General features: G+C 37.1%; 1 long non-coding RNA gene across 1 annotated transcript in view; it reads left to right on the forward strand.

The window, feature by feature from the left end:
* LOC112612302 overlaps window positions 1-26432 on the forward strand; it is a 112549-nt gene extending 86117 nt beyond the window's left edge. Inside the window, exons 3-4 of the long non-coding RNA XR_003116840.1 lie at window positions 23546-23675; window positions 26207-26432. This is a non-coding gene — a long non-coding RNA (uncharacterized LOC112612302). The remainder of the gene's footprint in view (window positions 1-23545; window positions 23676-26206) is intronic.
* Window positions 26433-26863: the final 431 nt, after the last annotated feature.

Genomic DNA, 26863 nt, shown 5'->3' on the forward strand with positions numbered 1-26863 from the left:
TGAATATCATTGGTAATACCCTCCTTTTGTTCCTCCTGATAAAGATTGTATATATTTCTACTCATACTATTCACATACCTCTACATACTTATTTCTATAGAATCACATTCTATAGAACTTAGACTATGTGTGCCCTCCATTCTGGTTACCCAAGGCAGAGTTTGAGTCTTATTTGTTCTCATCTTCAGTCAGTGCTTTCTGTAGATAACCTCTATTGGAATCAGCTGGGGATTAAAAATATACAATTGTGGGCCAGGTGTGGTGGCTCAAGCCTGTAATCCCAGCACTTTGGGAGGCCGAGATGGGCAGATCATGAGGTCAGGAGATCGAGACCACCCTGGCTAACACTGTGAAACCCCGTCTCTACTAAAAAATACAAAAAACTAGCCAGGCGAGGTGGCGGGCGCCTGTAGTCCCAGCTACTTGGGAGGCTGAGGCAGGAGAATGGCGTAAACCCAGAAGGCGGAGCTTGCAGTGAGCTGAGATCTGTTCTGTGCTCTCCAGCCTGGGTGACAGAGCGAACTCCGTCTCAAAAAAAAAAAAAAATATATATATATATATATACACACACACACACACACACACACACACAAAATTGTGGGTACCACTCTGACCTATCAATCACAATTTTGGATCAGCCAAATAGTGTTTATATCATAATCCTGAATTTTCAAGGAGCAAAGCAGGTGTTTTTCCACCAACAAAAGTTTTAGAATTATTGCTAATTGCCTATAAGAGTCTTTGGAATACAACAAGTGTTTAATTAGGGAACGTGCATTGATTAAATTAGCAGAAGCAACCACTGCAATTGGCCTTGACTATTCACTCTTAGTGCCAAATGGCCTTGTTCTTGTTGAAATTGAATTTCATATGCCTAGTTCTAGATAAAAAGATACAAGATTGCTGAATAACATATTCTGTTATTACTGGTAGGTAGCCCACTACTACACAACTACTGTCTCATCTATTAGAGGTTATCAAGTTTCCAAAAATAAAAATAGATTAATTTATAGCTTTGATTCTACCAATTTTTATGATGGTTTAAATCTGTTTCAAAATAAGCCAATCATTTGATTTCTCTTTCTCATTAAAAAATGCAGAATATCCCTCACTCTAAAGTGATACTAATATTAAATTTAGTTTCCATGGCTAAAGACTGATAGGGTCCTCCACTGAAAACTCACTGGACTTGACCAGTAGAAGGTCTTGTCATTGGTAAATATAACTTTCCTCTCATGTTCAGTGACAAAGGACTATATAAGACTATCTCTATCAAAGAATGGGATATATTAGTCTGTTTTCATGCTGCTGATAAAGACATACTGGAGACTGGGCAATTTACAAATAAAGAGGTTTCATTGGACTTAGAGTTCCATATGGCTGGGGAACCCTCACAATCATGGCAGAAGGCAAGGAGGAGCAAGTCACATCTTACACGGATATCAGTAGGCAAAGAGAGAGCTTGTGCAGGTCAACTCCTCTTTTTAAAATCACCAGGTCTCATGAGACTTATTCACTATCACAATAACAGCATGGGAAAGACTTACTCCTGTGATTCAATTACCTCCCACCAGGTTACTCCCACAATATGTGGGAACTGAAGATGCAATTTGGGTGGGGACATAGACAAACTATATCATGGAACAAAGAGATGTTTTGCTCCCTAAATAAAGGCATTTCCCAAAGAGCTTCTTTTCTTTCCTTCTACTCTTTTCCTTAACAAATTTACCCTTGTTCCTATATTAATAATCAGTTCTTAACTAATGTTTATTTTGTTTGTAAACCTACCCCAAACATTCTATTTTCCTATTGTCCTTGTCTTTAGAGGCTATTGAAACACTTACGTTCAGATATTTTACCACCACAATAAAGGCTGTGGATACTAAAGCCAGACTTAACCATTTACTTATTAACATAGTTTTGACTTCCTGATTCTTTTTTTATAGACTCACTGTATTTTCAGCAACTCAGTCTTAAAAACTAGAAGTCATTAGAAAGTCTTCTTTCCTTTTGCCTTCATCTAAGAATTTCCAGATTCCAGAGCATCTGTCATCCCTTAATTTCCATTTTCACTACCATCACTACTCTGCCCTTCCAGCGGGACAACTCCGATTGACTGCCAAAGGGTCTTGTTGCTTCCTGTTTTATTCTAGATAAACTCATGCAACAGTAAACTGCCAAATTAAGCCTCTCAAATCCAACTCTTTTTTAAAAAAGTCCTTGACTGCTCAAATTTGTACAGTTATTCTTCAGGTCCTACTTCATTTTTACTTATCTAGGATACTTCCAAAAGATAATAGAAAGTTTATCTTCTACCACTCTTCTAAACATACCCTAAACTCTGGTCAAGATATGTAAATTATTATACCAACCCTATCCCCTCCATTCTTCCCTGTAGCCACAACCAGCATATTCTGTTTCTCTTCAGGTTTCAATTCAAGTGCCTAACAAAACACACCAACAGATAAGTAGGAACATTACTTTCAATGTGGAATATGGAGGTTTCACCAGAAGTGGGTAGAAGGAGGGGTTTAGCTCTTTGTAAAACATCCTAATTTATAGAGAACAATTCTAGACCTTAATATTTAACTTTGCCTATCTCTAAAATTCCAGTAAGCTCTATAATATTCTGTAATATCACAAATAAGCAACTACCCAGCAGTATGCTTTGCAGCATAGTCCAACCTTCAGACCTCACTGCTTTTGAAAGAACTGCTGTAAGGTTACACCTAAGAAGTAAAACTGCTAAAAACTTCCCTAAGCAATATCAATAGATTATTTGATTTATATACACATCCATTCTGATGCCAAGCAATGTAGCTTCAGAGTGAACAAAGCTGAATACAAATATACTTGCCTGAGAAGTTCCCCAAAGTAAGCTGGCCCCAACATATGTTGCTAGTTAAGTTCCTTCTGTCCATTGTTAGCTTATTTCTATTAAATAGTCAGTCTTTACTATCGGTGATAGTACTACAATTCAAGTAAATGGAAATGGCTTAAGGGAATCACATTTCTCTCTGGTTCCCTAGTTCTTCTTGCAAGAGGGAATGGCTGCTAGTATAGGAGTTGACCAAACCAAAGGAGAACAGAAATCCAACCCAAGCAGTTGTTGTGGAATACTACTCCTTGTCTGTTTCAAGTCAATTGAATGTGTTTTGTTTTTTTTCCTTTTAAGGAATGGTTCTTGTTATTAGGGACTAATAATCCTTTCAAGATATAGGCTTGTACAATCTAATAAGTGATATTGCAGTACTCTCCCTGACTTCCAGCCCCCTGAAAAAATTCTGCCTAGGTGAAAAGTGAAATTTAAGTTAGATCCAAAGGATAATATAGGCCAAGTACACTCTAGGCAGAGTTATTAAATGAGGGGACATATTCAGAGAAGAAAGATCTTTAATGTATTTTCTAGCAGCATATGAAAATGTGATCAGGTTAGGGTTTTAAAGAAATGGGATGCCTCCCTATTGTAACAGCTTATATTTTGATACTTTTGATTACATTTGACAAAAATTTTAGAACACCAAGAGACAAAGGCAAACCGAACCATTGCATGTAGTAATCCCGTAAAAAATTTGTGTAAACCAATACTGATACTATCTGCATTGCCCCAGACTTGGCATAATCTACTTGCTCATGGTTGAAGGGAGACCTACAGTCTGAAGCCAAGGCTTCATGAGAAGGTTTCCAGAAAAGTTTTAGGATCTTTTGTAATACATTCATTGAATCATCAATTATGATATGTCCATAGAAATATTCAGTCAAAAATGACTTTGCCTTACTTGATAAGAAAGAGACAAATTTGTGTCTAATATATTTATCAAGTCAAATGAACTAAGGATGATTTCTAAACAAATAAATGTAGGGATAAGTTGAAGGTAGGTATTTGCATACATTATTTGTTAAAATATTGAGATCATAATATTAAGATACTAAGAACAAATGTGCACTGAAGAATGACCTGTCACCAAAACTGTACCTACACAGGAGTAAACCTGAACAATTTAATTTTCTCTTTTGTTTTTAAATTTAAAAAAGAAATAGAGACAGGGTCTTGTTATGTTGCTCAATGTTTTCTTGAACTCCTGGTCTCAAGTGATCCTCCCACATTGGCCTCCCAAATACTGGGATTACAGACATGAGCCACCATGCCCAGTCTAATTTTCACTTACAGAAATTTGAATGCACATTATGGAGAAAATAGTACAATCTGCAGAAGAAGCTACAGTTTAAGGGATGCATGTAGAATTATATCTAAAAATCTTTATGACTTAAAGATAAGGATGGAATGTTTCAAACATCAAAAGCAAAACCAGAAGACAACATTATTATTTTTAATATTTTGCTTTCAACTTTTATCTTAGGTTCATATGCAGGTTTGATACAATGGTAAATTGTGTGTCACTAGGGTTTGATGTACAAATGGTTCTTTTACCCAGATAGTGAGCATATACCCAATAGTTTTTCAACCCTCTCCCTCCTTCCACCCTCCCCCATCTAGTAGTCCCCACTGTATATTCTCTTCTTTGTATCCCTGTGTACTCAATGTCTAGCTCCCAATTATAAGTGAAAAGATGCTGTATTTAGTTTTCTGTTCTTGTGGTAATTTGCTTAAGATAATGGCCTACAGCTGCATCCATGTTGCTGCAACAGACATGGGTTTGTTCTATTTTTATGGCTACTTAGTATTTCATGATATATATTTACCACATTTTTTTTTAACCAGTCCACCATTGATGGGCATCTAGGTTGATTCTTTGTTTTTGCTATTGTGAACAGTGCTGCAATGAACATATGAGTGCATTTGTCTTTTGGTGGAAGGATTTATTTTCTTTTGGGGCTATACTTAGGAATGAAATCCCTGGGTCAAATGATAGTTCTTTTTTCAGTTCCTTGAGAAATTTTCAAACTGCTCTCCACAGTGGCTGAACTAATTTACATACTTATTAACACTGTATAAGCATTCCTTTTTCTCCTCAACGTTGCCAGCATATTTTTTGACTTTTTAATAGTAGTCATTCTGACTGGGGTGAGATAGTATTTCATTGTGGTTTTGATTTGAATTTTTGTAATTACTACTGATGTTAAGCATCATTTTATATTTTTGTTGGCCATGAGTTTGTATTCTTTGACAAGTGTCTGTTCATGTCCTTTGCACATTTTTAATGGGGTTATTTGCATTTTTCTTGTTGACTTCTTTAATTTTCTTCTAGATTCTGAATATTAGACCTTTATTAGATGCATGGCTTGAAAATATCTTCACTCATTTCATAGTTTGTCTATCACTCTGTTGATAGTTTCTTTTGCTGAGCAGAAGTGCTTTAGTTTAATCAGATCCCACTTGTCAATTTTTCTTTCAGTTGCAATTGCTTTTGGGGACTTAGTCATACTTTTTTTGTCAAGGCTGATGCCCAGAATGGTATTTCCTACATTTTCTTCTAGGATTTTTATAGTTGTAGGTCTTCATTTAAGTCTTTATTATATCTTGAGTTAATTTCTGTATATGGTGAAAGGTAGGAGCCAGGTTTCAATCTTCTGCACTTATCTTAGCACCATTTATTGAATAATAAGTCCTTTCCCCATTGCTTGTTATTGTTGACTTTGATCAGATGGCTATATGTGTGCAGCTTTTTTTCTCGATCTTCTATCCTGTTTATTTGGTCTCTGTGTCTATATTTGTACCAGTATCATGCTGTTTTGGTTACTGCAGTCTTACAGCATAGTTTAAAATTGGGTAGTGTGATGCCCCCAGCTTTGCTCTTTTTGCTTAAGATTTCTTTATTTGGGCTCTTTTTTGCTTCTCTATAAATTTTAGAATAGTTTTTTCTAAATATGTGGAAAATGACATTGGTAGTTTGATAGAAATAGCATTGAATCTATAAGTTGCTTTGGGCAGTATGGCCATTTTAACAATATTGATTCTTCCTATCCATGAACATGGAATGTTTTGCCATTTGTTTATGTTGCCTCTGATTTCTCAGCAGTGTTTTGTAGTGTTTGTTGTAGAGATCTTTCACCTCCTTGGTTAGCTGTAGTTGTAGGAATTTTATTCTTTTTTGTGGCTATTTGGATTGTGTTCTTGATCTGGTGCTCAGAGTAAATGTTAGTGGTGTATGGAAATGCTATTAATTTTTATATGTTAATTTTTGTATCCTGAAATTTTACCAAAGTCATTTATCAGTTCTAGGTGTCTTTTGGTGGAGTTGTTAAGGTTTTTTATGTGTACTATCCTATCAACTGTGAAGAGAGATAATTTGATTTTCTCTTTTCTTTTTTGGGTGCCTTTTATTTCTGTCTCTTGCCAGACTGCTCTGGCTAGGACTTTCAGCACGCTGTTGAATAGGAGTGGTGAAAGTGGGCATCCTTGTCTTGTTCCAGTTCTCAAGAGGCATGCTTCCAGCTTTCCCTCATCAGTATGATGTTGGCTATGAGATTATCATAGATGTCTCATTATTTCAAAGTATGTTGCTTTGATGCCTAATTTATTGAGGGCTTTTGCCATGCAGAGATGTTGAATTTTATTGAAAGCCTTTTCTGCATCTATTGAGATGACCGGATGTTTTTTGTTTTTAATTCTGTTTATGTGGTGAGTCACATTTATTGATTTGCATATGTTGAACCAACCTTGAATCTCAGGAATAAAACCTACTTGATTGTGGTGAATTAACTTTTTAGTGTTTGCTGGCTTCAGTTTGCTAGTATTTTGTTGACATTTTTTGCATCTATGTTCATCAAGGATATTGACCTGAAGTTTTCGTTTTTCATTGTGTCTTTGATAAATTTTCATATCAGAATCATGCTAGATTTGTAGAATGAGTAAGGAGGAGTACCTCCTTCTCAATTTTTTGGAATAATTTCAGTAGGATTGGTACTGGTTCTTCTTTACATGTCTGGTAGAATTTGGCTGTGAATCCATCTGGTCTGGGTTGTTTTGTTTTGTTTTGGTTGGTAGGTTCAGAAAGCAAAATTATTGATGAATTTTATGTTAATCAATATCATAAATCTAAAATTAAGGATATGAACAGCAGACAGTTTAGTGATTCTAAGATATTTGAAAATTTTAGAACATACAAGATATTAATACCAAAAATATAGTTTAAATTTCTAAAAGTTAAAAGCAGAGGAGAGAAAAATTTATAAGAACATGAGAAAAATATGTGTCTAGGCAATTTACAGAGTCAACTTGAAAACCTAAGAAACAGATGAAGAGATGCTCAAATATATTAGCATAATTATCATTAGTAATAAGAAATGCAAATTGGAGCTAAAATGATATATAGCTTTACTGTTGTTATATTGGCAAAAAATTGAAAACAAAATAATACAAAAGGTTGAAGATGATATGCACATGAACTGCAGGTGGGTGTATGGATTGATGCAGCCCTTCTGGAGAGCAATCTGGCACCAGTACACAAATTAAGTGTATGTATATTTATAGCAGTCCTACTCTTAGATAGGTTACATCCCCCATCAGACAAGCAATTATTCTCTCACAAATTCATAAAGAGACATATACAAAGTTGTTAATGCAGTGTTATTTGTCAAGGAATTGAAAAAAGACCTGGGTGTTCATTACTGAGAAACTTAAGGAGTAAAATGGAGCGGAGGTACACCATGAGCTATTATGCAACCATTGGAAATAATGAATTGGGTATATACATGCAACATAAGAAAACCACACTGTGAGTGCCTGCCATTTTACCCTGTTTTCAAATTAACAGGTTAGTTTGCCACAGTTTCCTGCAAACTAGCAGAAAATATGAGACTCCTCAGTAAGAGACAAATAATTTATTCACAACGATAAAGCAAGTAGCATGACTTTCATGTTCACACATATTTCCTCTGCCTCTCCAGTCTCTCAGGGGTGATACTGATGGGACTAGATAGAAGCTGCATACCCAGTGTGTCTGTATTAAAAACCAGCCACCTAAAGGTAAAGAAATCTCAATCTTTCATAATGGGTTGTAAGAAATCCTGCCCCAATTTTGCCATGGAAGAAAATATTATCTTTATTATACTGGACAGAAATTAAACCTGCTATTTCAGAAGGAGACAATATAAATTTTTAAAGTCTATTCAAACATCTTTGACAAGATGGGTCCATACCTTGGAGACATAATCTTGAGGTGGGGAGTTACTACTTCTTTCAGGAAGAGCCTCCTGCAGCAGCTGCCAAGTCAGGAGAAGGCCTTAGAGTTCTCACCAGCAGAGCCTCTGAAGGTGTGTCAAATAAGACGGGGTCCTTGCTGCTTTTGTGATCTTCCACAGATATGTGCATTTTCATTTTCTCAACCACCTTTCACTTTCTGTCCATTTGTTTCAGATCTCAGGTAATACAGGCAATAGCAGGTGTATCTTATCACTTCAATGTATTACATATATGTTTATTGCTTTGAGGGGGGAAATAACTTCACTGTGGGCTCAATGCTACTTGACATGAGTGACTCCATTTTGAGGCATTAGGACAAGAAATCATTATGATATATCAAAAGATATAGATGAGGAGATATGTAGGACTAGGTATGGGGGAAGGGGCACGAAACTTCCGTGTGCTCTCCGGGGTTGCCACTCTCGAAAAACTTCCATGTGTTTAGCTTTTGGTAAACTCTCTCAACCAGTCCTATTGAATGTTTTATGGAGACTTCATAATTGGATAAGCATAACTGAATCATGGACAACCATGTAGAAATGTGATTGGAACAAAAGAGTATGATCTAATACTGATAGATTGAGTGAAGGAACTTAATAAGTCTTGTCTGTTCAGACACTTCTCAGTCTCTCTGTGCAGTATTCCTTCCTCCTGGGTATGAAGAAGAATCCCTTCTGAAATCGTATCTGAAATCTTATGACCTACAGTCAGACAAAGTAGGTCAGAGAATTTCTTTATGGTCAGCTCCAAGACAGAAAGGCAGGAGAAGATCAGAGAACACTTTTAGTTTCTATGGTCTGCCTTGGGGAGAAAAAGGAGCAGGTGAAAGGAGGGCAGGAGATTTGCTTCTGAGGTCTAAGCATCCTGACATTATAACAAAATACTGTCTTTCATCTTTATCATTCTGAAGCTGTTCCAGATCTGCTTCAGGTACCAATGACAAAAGGACAAATACTTAACAAAAGATATGTTCATTGTTTTAGTCACCTAGGAAGTAACAAGGGCTACAGGAGTTATAAGCCAGGAACTGTGGATGAAAACATATGTATCTGTATATCTATATAATATCATATATGTGTGTATATATATATAAATTGCAATAATAAAGCTCAAAAAGCAGGAAGAGATGAAAAAAGAAAGAGTAGAAAATAGAAAGAATTAACTCACCTAAAATTAATTATTACAATAATGTCAATGATCTAAATATTTCAGTTGAAGGGCAGAGAACTAAGACTGGATGGCATCACACTGGATAATCACAGACTATACTCTGTGTAGACGAAATCCATTACAGTTCATGCATGAGCTTCAAGTCAGCAGGGCCTTCATTTCAGTATCTCAGCCTCTCACTACCTTAGTGAGATCATATAGCATAGTGAAGAGCAAGAGTTGAATTAAAGCCATATGTTAATAAACAGAAGAGGCTATTATGTCAATGTACTATGAATAGGGTCATTTTATCTCACAGTATTAATTTACTTTTATATTCATTTGTGCCCTTATCTATTTGTGCTAGGCTGAATAAAGATCCTCCAAAGATGTTCAAATCTTAATCCCTAGAACCTATGACTATGTCACCCTACTTGGTGGAAGAGCCTTTTCAGATGTTATCAAATTCAGGATTTTGAGATGGGAAGATTATCCTGGATTATTTTCGTGGGCTCAATGTAATCACCAGTGTTCTTATGAAAGGAAAGCAGGAGAATCAGAGTTAGTAGTAAGAGACACGATGATGAAAGCAAGAGATTGGAGTGATCAAGACAGTGATCATGAACCAAGGAATGCAAACAGCCTCGAGAAACTGAAAAAGGCAAATAATCTGATTCTTCCATCAGAGCCTACAGAAAAAATACCTCTACTGACACTTTGGTTTCCACTCAGTAAATCTTCTTTTGGACTTTTGACTTCCAGGAATTTAAAATAATAAATTTGTGTTGTTTCAAGTAACTAAGTATAATCCAGTAACTGCTTTCAAGGAAGTCACAGTCTAATATTTCTCCTTCTGTGGCTTTAAGGGCTTGTAGAATTTTATACCCAACACCATTTCGTTGCAAACAAAACAATCAATAAAGTATTCGGTCAGTATTTCTAATTGGATATAGAAAAAATGGTAGCGTTAAAACGGCACAGAAAGAATGTGATTTGTCTTTTTTTTTTTTTTTTTTTGGCTATATATGCAAAATTAACTAACTCCTTAAAGTATTAATATACTTATCTGTTATTTCAGAATAAAAATATCTGCTTCACCATGTAAATAATTTTTAAAAAGCCATTACAACATATTCCAGATTATAGTTTCATATTTCATCTGATCTTTGATCTGAGACTTTGACGGTTATTCTACAAGCTATAAAGTATAAGTTAATAGTGTTTTCAACTGCATGTTACACAAACTCCCAAAAGGGTAGAAGAAATAAATTGGAGTTCATGTTTCTCACATAGTAAGAATTGTAGAAGTAGGTAGGTCTTAGCATTACTTTAACTGATCACAGATACAATCAAGGAACCATTTTTCTGCTAGACTGTCATTAATTCATTGGCTTTCTCATGTTTGTCACCTTGTGGTTGTGCAATGAGTGCTCTATTGTCACACAGCACATTGTCATATCTAGATTTAATATAGAATTATATTAGGAAGCTCAGTGCCAGCAGCAACCAGCCCCTTTTATTAGTAAAGTAAAAGCTTCATGGAAAAATATGCTATTTACCCCTCTTTAGAGATACTTGGGAAAATAGACAGCAAAGTTGACAAATTGGTAATGCGATTGTCATTTTGGTTTAGACCACTTTACTTAGGCATGGACATAAGCTATATAGAACAATAATGGAATCTTGTTAGGAGGGAGGGAAGACGTTATTAATACTCCAAGGATAGGTAGTTTACAAGTCCTGCCACATATATCAATGAAGTTAATTCAAGAACTGTGGGGAAAGATACAGACCAGATGTGGAGTTGAGTAATATTGATATGGAAGGGGAGAAGGGAAGTGCTGGGAAGGCAATGGTGTGATGCTCCACCCCCGGCCTGTGCTCACGGACCTAGGTGAGGAGGGGCACTCCTGCCTTCACGCCCAAATGTTGCATTTCTCAAGGCCACCCTGGCCTACCAGGCTCCCATCCTGTGTCTACAAAAACCCTGAGACCCTAGCAGACACCACACAAGCGGCTGGACATTGAGAGGATGTTGAGAGGTGCACGCCTGTGGAAGACCACACGACAGATGCCGGCATTCCGGCAAACAGGCCATTGACTAGCGGAATGAGGCTGAGTTTGGCAGGTCAGTTGGAGGAGAGCCAGGGCTGCCTAGCAGCCTGACTCGAGGGGAAACCATCTCCCCTCTGGCTCCCCATCTCCTGAGAGCAACTTCCACTCAATAAATCCTCGCACTCATTCTCCAAGCCCATGTGTGATCTGATTTTTTTGGTATACCAAGGCAAGAACCTCATGATACAGAAAGCCCTCTGTCTTTGCTATAAGGCAGGGGTCTAATTGATCTAATCCAAACCATCTATAGACAGCTAAACTAAAACAGCACATGTAACACATGCCCACTGGGCTTTAGCTATAAACATTCAACCCTAGACACTGCCATGGGGTTGGAGCACCACAGCCTGCTCGTCTGTATCTTCCCCTAGAGGTTTGAGCAATGGGGCACCGAAGAAGAGAGCCACACCCTCCATCACATGCCCTGCGAGGGGGACAAGGGAACCTTTCCCCTTTCAATACAGATTAAATAATTAGACAATTTAAAGAATTCTGCCGTGTGTGTGTGTGTGTGTGTGTTTGTGTGTGTGTACATGAGAGAAAGAAGAATAAAATATTGGTCAATGTCACAGGCCTACTAGTGACCTTTCATTTTTTCTCTTCCAGAACGTCTTTCTTTCTTAATGTTGTGACTGCATTATTACCGCCTTCTGGTTGAAGTTAGTCGTCCTACAGTAACAGGTAAGTACTCAATGTGTCCGCTCTCTGAAGAAATGTAGTAAAAAGCATCCAACTTTGAACTCTGTACATCTGAGCCAGCCAGGTGGGAGGAGGTCCCTGGAGAAACTCCAACCAGCCTGCGCACTGAGGTGGAGCCCAGGGAAGTTCATGATTTTTGCAGCAGGGAAGAGCCTGGCCCCTCCTCTTCCTGTGTGGGGCCTGGGATTCAAGCTGTGAGCCTCACAGAAAAATACGCCATTACCCCTCTTTAGAGATACTTGGTAAAATAGAAAGTAAAGTTGACAAATTGGTAATGTGATTGTCATTTTTGTTTAGACCATTTCACCCAGGCATGGACATATGCTATGTAGAACAATAATGGAATATTGTTAGCAAGGAAGAAGCTATTAATAATCAAAGGATAGGTAGTTTACTAGGGCTGCCTCATGTATCAATGAAGTTAATTCAAGAACTGTGGGAAAAGATACAGTCATTTTGATTTGCAGACTCTCTGTTTCCCCCTTTTCTTCTTTTTCATCCAAAAAAAAAAAAAAAAAAAATCCCTGCTTTATTCACCCTCTCTAATAGTCTGCAAGCCTAAATTTTCATGGCCGTGGGACTGACAAGAACTCCGCATTTAGCTGAACTAAGGAAAATTCCTGCAACATTTTTGGTGCACAACCTCGGGGTTTGAGAAGTGGTGAGTGAAATGGGGACTCAAAACCTCTCACTGTTGCTTTTCATCCTCAGACTTCTGAGGGTGGGGGAAACCATGCCCCCAACTCCTGTCGCTCCTTGGCCTTTTCATGGCCTTTTCCTTCCTTTTTTGGGACCCACTTGTGAGTTCTTCCCTCCCTGCCTAGGGCTGGGATGCATGGCCCAAGAATCCCGCACAGCCAGGTGGCTGATTCCCAGCCAGGCACTGCCGCAACCTTCCCTTTCTCCCGCCAAGGGGTTCCCTTTCTCCCGCCAAGGGGTTCCCTTTCTCCCGCCAAGGGGTTCCCTTTCTCCCGCCAAGGGGTTCCCTTTCTCCCACCAAGGCGTTCAGCTCTACCGGACACTAATTAAACTTTTCTCCTGGTGGAGGAACAACTTGCCTAAGAATTAGAGGTTCTTCCCCAGGCATTTTTAAACTGTTTTGTTTGTTTGTTTTTTTTTTTTTTTTCTTTCCCCTTCTCCACCTTGTCAGGAGCTAACTTTTACAGGTTTTTTTTTTTTTTTTCCCCCTTATAAGATGTTTTACTAGGCCAACTCTCTCCGGCAACGATCACTGTTTGTACGCTCTGCAAAGTTTTGGTTGTGAAATCAAGCATCCATCTTGTTTTACATCCTGAGGTCATGGGTGGTAACCCTTGGCAAGGCTTTGTTGGGCAACCTTACCTTAGGGGATGAGCCCTCTCAGACTCCATATCTGCACATTTTCCTAGCCCTGTGTTTTCAAGGGTCCTACCCAGCGACTGGGTTTTCCTCTGCCTGTCTGTGTCTATACTGTATGTAATGTCTGTCAAAAGAGCTCTAATTAATTTGGCCTAAAGAAAGACAAGCACTTGGATCTAATATTTTTTAAAGGGAAGTTAAAAGCTGTGGAACCTTTCAGTTCATGTGACTTTAATCTTTAAGAAATAAAAAGAGCCTTAAAGATTATTAGTAAAATGCAGGTCAGATACAAGGTTTGCTAAGTGTTTTGAGGGCGCAAACTCCTTTTAGGGTTTTGAGAACTATTTCGCCTGCCAGCTTCACAATTGCTAGGGCCTGGGGCCGTATGGAACTAACCACACCCTTAATTAAGAAGGCAAACCTTGGCTGCACTTATCACACAACTTAAACTTACCAAGTTTTCCTTAAAGTTAAAAATTGCTAGGAGTTAATTGAAACTACTAGAAATAGATTTTCACGAAAGGTGTGTAAGAACAGTACAGTGTGTTTTTTAGTAAAAGGTTATAAGAAGGCATGGAAATGTAAACTTTTGCTGGGGTTCAAGGATTGTTTTGAGTTAAATTAGGAAAAAGCTGAAAGTTCAAAGAAGCAGTGGAAGAACTGTGGGAATTCGTCTTGCAGAAGAGGTTATCTATGTGAACATACTAACTAAATTCAAAAAAGTATTATATGGTTTTTCTGTAAATTGAGCATTGAAATAAAAGCATAACAAAGTTTTCTTAAGGTGCTAATCTGCTCTTTCACACAATTTGTAAAGGATTATAAAAGCTTTCTGCTTCTTTAAAATTTCCCGAGTCATGATTTTGGCAAAATAAATAACTTATGGTAATCTGGAATTCTATTTCATACTATCAAGTGTTTATCAAACGTATTTGACAGCCTTCCCCAAATCAAACTTCAGTTTCAAAATTGTCTTCCCTGGCATCTGGCTTTTCGAATACTTCATAGGGTCCCTGAAATGTCCAGAAAGGAGAGGTAAACAGGATTATTTCACATATTTAGGTACATGGGATTGCCAACATGATGTTCAATCTTCTTTAGGTTATGTCTTGGTGAATAATGCTAATATATGTTCCAAAATTTATGGGATGTCTCAAATTCTAATGTCTGAGTATATGCTATCAATCATAATTAAGGTTGTTATGTTTAAGTTATTGTAAACCACAGAGATAACCGAACTTCTTTCTCAATTGTGTTTCTAACTGTAACTAACCTGGATATTTTGCTATTCACAGAAAATTGTTGTATTATGTTAATCCTTTTCAAGAATATGGTTTATAATAAGCTGTAGGGCTCAAACAGGTTCTCTCAAATACAGGCTTCTGGTAACTTTAGAGACTATGATGTTAAAGGTAAATGTACAGGACTCATGAAGAGCTAAAATGTCCATGAATATCAAGCAAAACAAGAGTTAACCAAATGGACTGAACTCAGAAAACTGAAGCAACCTTTTAACCTTTGTTTGGAATATTGCTGATTTTTTTTTTTTTTTCAGAGTCAAGGAAATTTACACTATTTACTTAAGCTATTTATTTAAACTATTTATAATTATGTAAGTTTTACTCTTGGGATCAAAATTTGGAGCATGTTTGTTTTTTTTCTGCCTGATTCCTCTGAACTTTGGAAACTGTGAGTATTTTTAACTTATGGCAATATAGTTGTTTGCATCAGTGCAAGAAGAATTCATTTTTCTTTTGCTACAGGACACAATTGGAGAATCTGGTAATTTTACCAAGGCTTTGACTGCAAGGGTATGCTTCCCTTTAAGGAGTCAATCTCTACTTGCAAAGTCAATAAAACCCCAGTGGGCAAACTGGCCTCATACCTTTGCCTACACAGTCCCTGTAGAGGGTTCCTGACCTGTATTTAGTAAAGAGTGTACTTTCTAACTGGTCTAGGACCTCCATGTTTATCTTGGGACCTTAAGAGGAGAAGATTACCCAACTCACAGGTGTTTGAGGATACTAACCCATGGTTGGGCTCAGCTTTAAAAGGTCTTATCTGAGACTCCTTGTGGAACAGAATTCCATCAAAGCCAATCCAAAAGGCCTATGTAGAAATCATTATTTTTGCTGCACTTTATGCAAATAATCAGGTCAAGTATAAAACTAAAGTCTATTTTGCAAACAACTCAGTCCTACAATGATTTATTTTTTAACAGACGTGAGGACTGGAGAGAGAGAAATTATGTTCAAAACTTATATCTTTGTCATTAAATTCTAAACTCACTGGTTGTTTTTAAGTTTTCATCTACATTTTAGAGTAACCCTGCTTGATTCTGTGAACCAACCAGCAATCCCTGGCTGCAGCTCAGAAAGAATAAAAGAGATGGGCAATGTAGAAATCTGGATAGATATTCTGTTGGGAGCAAGCCCCCCAAAGTCTGGCCATAAACTGTCCCCAAGACTGGCCATAAATAAAATCTCTGCAGCAATGTAACATGTCCATAACAGCAGTAACGCCCAAGCTGGAAGGTTGTGGGTTTAAGGGAATGAGGGCAAGGAACACCTGGCCAGCCCAGGGTGGAAAATTGCTTAAAGGCATTCTTAAGCCACAAACAAAAGCCTGAGCGATCTGTGTCTTAAGGGCATGTTCCTGCTGCAATTAATTCGGCCCATCCCTTGGTTTAGCTTAAGGGATACTTTTAGTTAATTTAATATCTATAGAAACAATGCTACTGACTGGTTTACTGTTAATAAACATGTGGGTAAATCTCTGTTTGGGGCTTTCAGCTCTGAAGGCTGTGAGACCCCTGATTCCCCACTTCACACCTCTATATTTGTGTGTGTGTGTCATTAATTCCGCTATCATCTGACTGAGCTGGTCTCGGCAATACTCTAGTTCTGCAATTATCCTGCAAATCCTGCCAGGTGATAGAATAAATAGGGAATAAATACGGTGCCCACCACCCAGAGGTTTCCTTTTTGGGAATGTAAAACCAAGGGAACCAACCAAAGCCAAGCACCATGCACCAGAATTCTGGCAAGCATAACTCTAGCTAGCAGTTTTCTGGATGTGTCACAAGACATTCCTTCCTCTTCCTTGGCGGAGGAGGACTCAGTTCCACAGTTTCACTTTAGCATTCAGCTTATAATGAGTCCATGTAACCCCTCAGGACACATTTTTGTCCCAAACTCAATTCCACACTTCAGATCAAAGCCCTAGGAAGGAAAACTGGATCTGAGGGATCCAGAGGCAAATGACGACAGAGAGGCACAGCACAGATGACAACAGAGGTTAAAAGGCACAGCTCAGCACTGCCGATGAAGCCAACCCCAAGCCTCCTGTTTCACGAATGAAGACCACATTAATATCAATGGCATAAACCAGGTCTAGGGAACTCTAAGGCTACTGACAGTAGGTGAGAAAGAGACATAGGTGAGAACAGATGATTCCTATTCTCTAGACCCCCCTGCTTCATGGGTGCAAGTCGCTTTGACACCTATGGTGGCACCTGCCAAGGTCGACGGAACTCAGGGATGCAAGGACAGAAGAGGGAAAGAGGACGCTCTTCTCTCTCCCCCTCACCCCGGTATCTACTAGGAAGAGAAGGGAATCAGGGATGCCTGCTCCCCTCTTTCTCATCTTCAGTCTGTACCCCTTTTGAATGCATCCTGAACCCATGGAACTCCTTTGAAAAAATGACTTTTTTTGTATTCCTTTCTCCTCCTCTATTCTCTCTTCACTAATAGGTAACTGTCTCAGTACTATGGGACACTCCCCTCACATGCATCTTCCAAACTGGTAAGAGTTAATTTCCCAAACCTTAAACTGGTTGGCTTAGGATAGGGCTCAGGGGAAAGGAACCCAGAAGCCTGACATGCCTTCAAAAAGGTAAAGTTTTTTTAACCAGTTGGGCTTTTGGCCTCCCTCTCCCAGTGCAAACTGGTAAAAGGCTTCAGAATTTTTGAGCTGTCCTTGCCCCAGTGCTTGTTTCGTTTTGATACATGTTTCCTAATAACCCCGTCTGTTCTTGCCTTCAGGTCATCAAATTCCAGTCATGCAACCGGAGCTTCTGACCACGGCCCCTTCTCCTGGGAACTCTTAGATCGGCCTCTGAAAGAGCTCTGACTGTTGTTTCCCCAAAACACTCCCTGGCAGCAGGAAGCAGTTAATATTGGTCTTTGGCCGTATCCTTATGCTAAGGGCAGTTAGATGTACTTCTTTAGAGGGGCGAATGAGACAGCCAGATGGGTGAGCGTCCCTGGAGAAACTCCTTCCAGCCTGCCCACTGAGGTGGAGCCTCAGGAAGGTTCCAGGACATTTGCAGCAGGGCAGAGCCTGGCCCCTCCTCTTCCTGTGTGGAACTTGGGATTCAAGCTGAGGGTTGGAAGCACTCGAGCATGGGACTCTAGCCTTGTAGAGATTGCCTGCTTACCCAATAAAATCCTGCTTTTCTTCTTTTTCACCCAGTAAAATCCTGCTTTACTCACCCTCTGCAACTATCTGTGAGCCTAAATTTTTGTGGCCGTGGGATGGACAAGAACCCTGCTTTAGCTGAACTAAGGAAAAGTCGTACAACACATCCAGTAGGATCTACCTTCTATGAAGGTTAGGGTCTATTGAGGATGAGTTAAAAACTAATGTTGATTTTATTCAAATTTCTGAAATTTCTTCTGAAAATGCTGTCATATTCCAAGAAACATTATGGCTGTTTTGTTTTTGTTTCGTTTTGTTTTGTTTTGCTTTTTGAGATGCAGTCTTGCTCTGTCGCCAGGCTGGAGAGCAGTGGCAGCATCTCAACTCACTGCAACTTTGCCCTACCGGGTTCAAGCTATTCTCCGGCCTCAGCCTCCTTAGTAGCTGTGATTACAGGCGTGTGCCATCACGCCTTTCTAATTTTTGTGTTTTTTAGTAGAAACGGGGTTTCACCATGTTGGTCAGGCTGGTCTCGAACTCCTGACCTCATGAGCTGCCTGTCTTGGCCTCCCAAAGTGCTGAGATTACAGGCGTGAGATTATGGCTGTTTTTAAAAATCAACTTGCACTCTGGTTACTAGCAGTTTGGTAGTCATTGTGAAAGTAAGTTTTTGATTCATTTAAACATATATGGTGTACAGTAATTATCTTATTTGTTAAATCCCAAATTATTCCCCAAATTTAGACACCTATTCAAATCCATTAGACAATAGTCTATCAACCAAAACTAAATGAAAGCAATTTGAATTTTTATTTTCATCTCTCTTGAAAAAATTCAAATATGAGTTGATGACAAAATATTTTTAACTCCCGTCTTAAGACTCTCTCTAAACATCTCAAAAACTCTACTGTTACTAAGTCCACTTTACCTTTTGGCACTCCTCACCAATTTCTCTCCTGTTTCTAGATGTGTTTCCTAATTGTTCTTTTCAGTTGCAAATCATAGACTTTCATCTCTTCTGGTTTTTGTTCTCACACATTAACCTTGAACTTCATAATAATATTCAGGGGAAACGGGGCTTGACAAATCCTTCATAGAATAATGGTGGCAATAGCAGGGATTGGGTTTGGAAGGTAAAAGTACCTACTACATGAGAAGATGCTGTGACCACTTGTGCATTAATATCTAAGGATCTTACAACACATGATAACACTGTGTTTTCTTCATTATGTTAAACAAATCAGCAGCAGTGGTGTATAAGCATTGGAAGACTGAAGACACAAAAAGTACTGAAAGACCTAACGAGAAACGACAGTGGAAGAAAAAAAGTAAAGGAGAGGACATAAAAGGGGGTTTAAACCAATAGTGGGGAAGTCAAACTGAAGAGATGCAGTTTAATGGGCATAAGGTTTCAGTCATGCAAAATAAAAACAGTTCTATAGATCTACAGTACAATATGATGCTTATAATTGACAATTATTACACGCTTAAAATTTTGCAAAGAGGGTAGTTCTCATGCTGTGTATTTTTTTAACCACAATAAAAAAAAAATCACTGTGGCATGAAAAGGGGTCAAGGGAATACAGATTTGGATCAGCTATTTACACACCATTTCAAAACAATGGAAATAAAAACTTAAGAAAAAAGATGGAAATCACTAGTCAAAGAAGCTAAGTTAGTTCCTTTGGTGAAAGCTTGTTTGCCTGCAGCAAACAAGGAAATAAACCTGGATATCAGTCAAGCTAGGTATTTTGTTTGGGGCAATGATGTTTAATGTATTAAGGGTGACTGATCAAAGAAACCAGTGTAAATGTCCACAGCCTGAGGTTTCCCAGAATTGTTCAGTGACTATGGTATTCTCTCTGTTTAACAATGATTGTGCATGTGATATATTATTATTATTATTATGTTTTTTTGGTTAAATCTCAGCATAACTTTTTGGGAATAATACTTGATAAAATTTCGGTTATTCCAAGGAGTTCTAGTTTGAGTAATATTATTTTCATAAAACTATCTACGAGGATCTATAAAAGGTGTCTATATTATTATTCTATATATAGCATCATGATATCAGAGAATATCAGGGTTGAAAGTGACTCTGAAAGTAATTGAGGATAACCCCCTGTCTGATGCTTGAACAATCTCTACAATATCACAGACAAGGTTATGGAAACAAGTTTTTGCTATTAAGTAAGAAAGAAAACTTCATGTAAGTATAAATTAAATTCTAAGTTATATGTTGAATTTCCTCATAACCTGAATTATTTAAGTGCGAATTAGTTGTAATTGTTAAACAAGTAAACAACATAATTGTTAGTTATTAGTTTTAATTGTTAAACAAGTAAACAAAAATAATGAAAAGTGAATGTGAAATCTCACCAAGAATTCATATTTGGTGATATCATTACTCACAACATGCAGCTAACATTTGTATGAAGAATATTAAAAGTTCAACTAAAAATAATGTATTCTATCATATTTCAGTTTTCATAGATAATAAAATGTTTGATAAACATTAAAATAGTAAGCTCAAAAGTAATATAATTATTTGATATGCCAAAAATAGAGTCTCATAACGAAATAACAAGAGTGAGGGAGTACAAATGCTTCAGTGATGCTGATTGAAGTGTAACTGCTTTTCAGGGAGGAGGAAATGAAACCAAGATGTTTTGAAGAAACAATGTTGAGTTTTGCATAAATAAAGAAGTAGAATGAAATTGAAAAGAATTGTGTACGTTTATTGACGGAGAGTTTCTGCAATATGCTATGGCAGTCCATATGCTTATCAATTATAAGAATTTTGACTTTCAGCTCTGGAAAATATGAGAAATATAGGCAATTACTCTCTGAAGAAAGGAACTCTTTTATCATCCATATGTTATTAATGCCCATTAGGGCAAGGCAACTTCTATTAAGTGAGCAGCCAGTAATGGTTTATCAACATATCTTTACTAAAGATCAATCTTTGGAAATACTGTCACATATAGCATTAACCCCAAACTGTACACTTCAAACATTTTATTTTTCACTTAAATATAAATTATATTAAGCTTATTCATTACTATATGTTAATCAGTTTGCAAAGACATCTTCCTGCTTGTCCATAAGCAATAAGCAAAATTAATGATTTAATTTTTATTTTAAAACTCTTCATTGTTGACAACTACCATATGTTTTAAGCAAAGTAATTAGGGGTGTGTGTGTGTGTGTGCGCGCGCACGCACGCGCGTATTTGAGAGGGATTGGGGAAAATAATGCAATTATTATATAAAGTGATAATTTCTAGATTGAGGCATAAAGACTTAAGTAGCTCAAGATAATGAATTCATTCTATATGTGCTTTTCTCTCATTATCTATCGCTCTGTAGTTGTTTTACATCTAAGCTCTTGAACTTTCTACAAAGTTGTGAAATAATAAATGTATTATTTGCAAAGAATAAACCTCATAGACATTTTTCAGAAACATTAATTAGGCCTAATAACATCCAGCAATTGTGATATTCTACTACTGTAGGATTTTTTTTGTCTCCCCTCTACTCCCCCCCTTTTTTTTTTTTTTAAGAAAAAAGAAATTTCTTCAGTGTTTTAGAGCATGCTTTTGGCAGGAAAATTAAAGATACTTGTTTTGTTCTCAGGCCTGCCACTGGCATGCTGTGTGATGCCCTTATACTCTCTTTACCTCAGTTTCTCCCATTACTGAAATAAAATTATAATGGTTGCCACTTTAAAGTCTCATAGGGTTGCTCTGAGAAATAATGAGAATAGTGTGGAGTAGTTTGACAGAATGAGCCAAGAATTCTCGAACATTAAAGAGAATTCAATATAGATGTTTTAACAAGAAAAATGTTTCTCTTAAGCAATTGTGTAGCAGTGTACTGTCTGATTTCATTAGCTATTTCTCACTAAAGCTTATTAGGGAAATTTGGTTATTCAGGCCATTTTAGAAAATAAAGGAAATTTAAATATTCATGGAAAAAGAGAGTATGTACATGACCCTTGAAAATAAAGTATTATGAACCAAATGGAAATTTTTAAATGGTTTAGTCTGTTACCTTTTTTATTCAAGCTTGCTTTATTATCAGACATTTTAGCAACCTGAAATTTTACTATAATATCTAAAATTCTTCAGAGAAATTCCAGAAAGCTCGGAAATTTCTCAGTACCATATGCAAATGTAAATGTAAAGAGCAAGAAATAATCAATTTTATAACAAAGTATTTTATGTCTCAAATTCTGAGTACCAAAGTTGACTATTGTTAATGAAATGTTTAAATGGAATGATTGTAGGAATGAATATTGGAAATTTTTGTCCTTTTTCTTCATTATTTTTTTTTCTATTTCTTCTCAGAACCATGAGTGGGTGAGTGGGTATATATTCATTTCATGTCATATAGTGTAACAGAGAGTTTTTATTTATTTTATTTTTCTGGAGAACTACTTAGTACATAGCAAAACTATTCTCTCCCTAGACAAATATAAAACCCAGGTTACAGTAGAAATTTGAAAAGACATCAACTGAAATAACACATATGTTTGTCTTGGATCTTTAAAATCGAAGGAAAAATTGCTGCTTTACCAATCCCATAATTTTGTTTTATGACTAAAGCTACTTTAAAAACTAGACTATTACTTATTTTCGCAAACTGTAACCTCAGATAGTTTTATGTTCTTGAGTCAGGTGTATCTTGGTCATACGTCCTCTACTACTTACCCCAGTTTTTTCCTTAAAATTTTCCAAAGAGCTTCAAGAGCGATAGAGGCTACAAGGTGCTTCCAAGAACCCTATAAGGAGGGAGTAAGGTATACAAAATAACTTGTGCAACATTTTTTTGTTGTATTTAGTTTTTTCAAAGTTATTTCTGCATGACACTTTGTAATATTGTGATCACTTTCCAAAAGAGATGTGACCTATAGAAAGAAGATGTAAAATGTTTCTCATACATTACTTCTCTCTGAAATTTCAAATGTAACTTCATGATGACCTTCAGAGAATAAAAGTGTTCATATTTGTACTCTACTGTTTTTATTGTTGCAGTAATGATGGTGGTATATTGCTTTCTAAAAGACACATAGTAAAACAGGTTAAAAAAAGTCTCACCAACATAAAACTTTCTTTTCCTGCATGTATACTTCCAGGCAACTAAAGATAATGATTCCAAACTAATTTGAAATACCTATGGAGAGACAGAGAGTACAAATGAATTTGTCATAATTTGAGAAGGAAATGGAGTATTGTTTGCTATCACATCTGGTGACACACAAGTGAACAGGGCTAATGTTCCTCCCATAATGAAGTGGAAATGTTTGTCAATAGGTTTGACATACACCTACCACCTACAGGAGCATTACCTTGATATTTTGCTTAAAAAAAATATATGCTGTTTTTAACAGCACACCCAATGATGGATGGTTTTATAGCTTTCTACAGCGTGCTAGGTTGGTGTTCTGGAGCCAATGCACATTTAATAATGAATGTTTTTTCTTTTCTTTCTTTCTTTCTTTTTTTTTTTTTTGAGACAAGGGTCTGACTCTTGCCCAGGCTGAAGTGCAGTGGCACCATCTCAGCTCACTGCAACCTCCGCCTCCTCAACTCAAGTCATTTTCCCACCCCAGCCTCCACAGTAGCTGGAACTACAGGCATGCATCACCGTGTTAGGCTGATTTTTGTCTTTTTTGTAGAGATGAGGTTTCGCCATGTAGCTCAGGCTGGTCTTGAACTCGTGAGCTCAAGCGATTCACCTGCCTCAGCCTTCCAAAGTGCTGGGATTACAAGTGTGAGCCACCATTCCTGGCCTCTATATCTCTAAAGGTACTAGTTTTCCCTCAGTTGCAAAAAAATCATAAATTTAAAATCATGTTGGCTAGTTTCTCTAACTCTTCTATAAAATCAATTACTAAGTATTGTAGACTCTTTTCAGATAAGTCATCTTCCAAATATCTCATCTTTTCCATTCTCCCTGCCATTGTTTTAGTTCCGAGCCTTATTATTTTGTATCTAGAATACCTTCATAGCCTTTCCTACTACCATAGTCTTGCCTTCATATGTGTCCTCCAGAAGATTAATCTGGTGAGCCAAAATATTTGACCAGGCTCAAAATAATTAAATGCTCTCCTTTGTTTATAAGAATAAAGTCAAATGCTTTAAACTGATGTTCAGTTCCTGCCATAATCAGGCTTCAGTGAACTACTCATTTATTACTAGAGTAAAAAATGTATCTCAAATAATTTATGTGCTCCTTACCACCTCCCCCTACATCCTTAGACTTAATCATTCTCAGGGGGGCAATTATATCCACCATCCAAAACACAGCTCAAATCCCATTTGCCTGGTGAACTGTCACTCCAACAACTGATCTATAAGTTAGTTCTTCTTTTAAGTCTTCACTGTTCTTACCACTCATACTTACAGTTTCTATTTGGTGGGTTGCTATTACTTAAAATTTAGTAAACCTTCTTAATCTCCCCAAGGAGACTTTAAGGTCCTGGAGAAGAATACTCCTTTCTTTTTTCTTTTTTTTTTTTTTTTTTTTTTTTTTTTGAGATGGAGTCTCGCTCTGTCACCCAGGCATCTCAGCGCACTGCAAGCTCCGCCTCCCGGGTTTAGGCCATTCTCCTGCCTTAGCCTCCAGAGTAGCTGGGACTACAGGCGCCCACCACCTCACCCTGCTAGTTTTTTTGTATTTTTAGTAGAGACGAAGTTTCACCGTATTAGCCAGGATGGTCTCAATCTCCTGAACTCGTGATCCGCCCGTCTCGGCCTCCCAAAGTGCTGGGATTACAGGCTTGAGCCACCGCGCCGGCCTCCTTTCTTTTTTATATTAAATTCTACAAAGTACCATTGGTAGATTTCAATAAACATTTTTATAAAACATTTAAAAGAGCAGGAATAAAAGCAACAACAAGAAAAGTGGCAACAGATGACAAACCTTGACCACTTTCTAAATCTGCTCTGATGAACCCTAATAAAAATCAATTAACTCACTAGTGAGGTTTATCTTCATGCTGATGTAATAATGTAATTCCTGATAGTGAGCTGAAAATACACACTTGAAATAGAAATTTACTTCTCCAGATATAATTCCATTGTTGTAGTTCGTTTCATCTTAGATCTTCTACTTGGCTCATTGTCCTTTCTTACCCTAGAAAGATTGACCCATTAAATCCCACAAAGTTCTCAAGATAATTTGGTAGCATATATGTAATAACTTCCATCTGAAAAGCTCAAAACATAACATCTAATTCTTGTTAGAACAACTAACAATTAAAAATCCAAAGTTAAAACCAGATGAGAGAATATTTAACAGAATGACCCTAGATTGCCTAGTAATATGCTGCAGAGGCAAAAAAAAAAAAAAAAAAAAAAAAAAAAAAAAAAAGGAGGTCACTTATCTATGTAGAGCTTTGCATTATAATGATAGATTTAACTTCTTTTAACAATGGAAACTTTCTGAGTTTACATTTGGAACAAAAATAGTAAACTACTCTTAAGAAGTATAGTATGAACAAAATACAAGGGAAATCAGTAACAGAGCCATAACAGAGCTTTCCACTTTAAATAGTTTGGTAAAGTTACATACTCCAGTTTCCACTAACTGACATGTGTGAAGTCTAGCTCTCATTATCATAAACGTTTTGAAAGTATAATGCTACCTTTGTAGAGGCAACTCTGCTTATGAGATATTGGAACAAGTTGATTCATAAGGCACTGAAAATGATAATCCAACCCTCTAGAATAAAACATACAAAACAACCCACAATATTATGCAAAACTATTACTGATGAGAATGCCTCTTCATTCCTGTCTTATATTGCTCTCCTGCTCTATTCCATTTAGAGATAAGAAAATAGACCTTCTATAAAAATGTCTCCTCAGGGCTTATGAAACTTTTGTGAGAGTGAGAGAGGGAAGAAGAAATTGTTCATAAACATAACGGGGATCACTTGGCAATTACTCAATCTACTTGTCCAGTATCCAGTTGTTCTAATTTTAGAATTGCCAAAGTTGATATCTAGTTCAGATAGGAATTGGAAATGAGCGAAAACCACACAGTTATGATCCTGCTTTCTTTGTCCTTTCTCCCTGCTCCCCTACATGTAACCTTTCACGTATTTATTTTGCTATCCACATTCTTTTTGAAGTATGTTGTTAAACCTAAGACCTCATAAAGTAAATCCTTAGAGTTATGAAAAAAGAAACTGAGGTCATTTTAAAGTTGTGTGGCTAATTTACAATCTGAACGTTTTTGCATTTTTCTCATGTTAAAGAAATTTTAAAAACTTATCAATAGATTTCTTTGTGGCTTTTACTAATGAAGTTGTATTTTTTTCTAACCGTGGTAGGTGTTGAATAATTTGAATGGGAATTTGAAGGTTCATGGCTTCCAAACCAGCAGGAGTTAAGGCTTAATTGCTTGGAAATACATTTTCATGGCTGATACCAGTAACAGAAAAATGTCTGTATGTCAAGAGACTCTGTACTAATCAGTTAACCATAACATGTGCCACCCCATACCTAGGGCCAATGTAACTGTTAACAGCTTGAAGCTATTAAAAATGTACCAGTGGAAAACTTTCTTATACTTTTTTCACGAATGTGCTTCTTCACTCTAAATAAAGGAATAGAGAAATTTTATACTTAACTACCGTCAGAGAAAAGGAAAGTACATTCACCTAGTTTGAGCTTCAAAACATTACATCCAATGGTGTTCATTAAGGTAACACTTTGAAAGTCACTCAATTGCTAATAAGCTCTCTCTATGTCAACTCAGAGGCTGCCTATTAGATCTAGTTACACTCCAGAGACAGGGATTTGATTTCCAGCTCTGGAGATCAGGTCAAGAATTGCAATAAGAATTAGTAATTAGTAGTTAGATCTCCATTTACCACATTAGAAGGTCACTCCTCTGAAGCATTTTGTCTCATGAGAGGAAAGGAATATGGGAGACCATCAACGGTTGACACTTTGAAATCAAGAAAAGAATCTAAGATTCTCCTTGA

The sequence above is a fragment of the Theropithecus gelada genome, chromosome 1 (genome assembly GCF_003255815.1).
Source record: "Theropithecus gelada isolate Dixy chromosome 1, Tgel_1.0, whole genome shotgun sequence".
Lineage (NCBI taxonomy): Eukaryota > Metazoa > Chordata > Mammalia > Primates > Cercopithecidae > Theropithecus > Theropithecus gelada.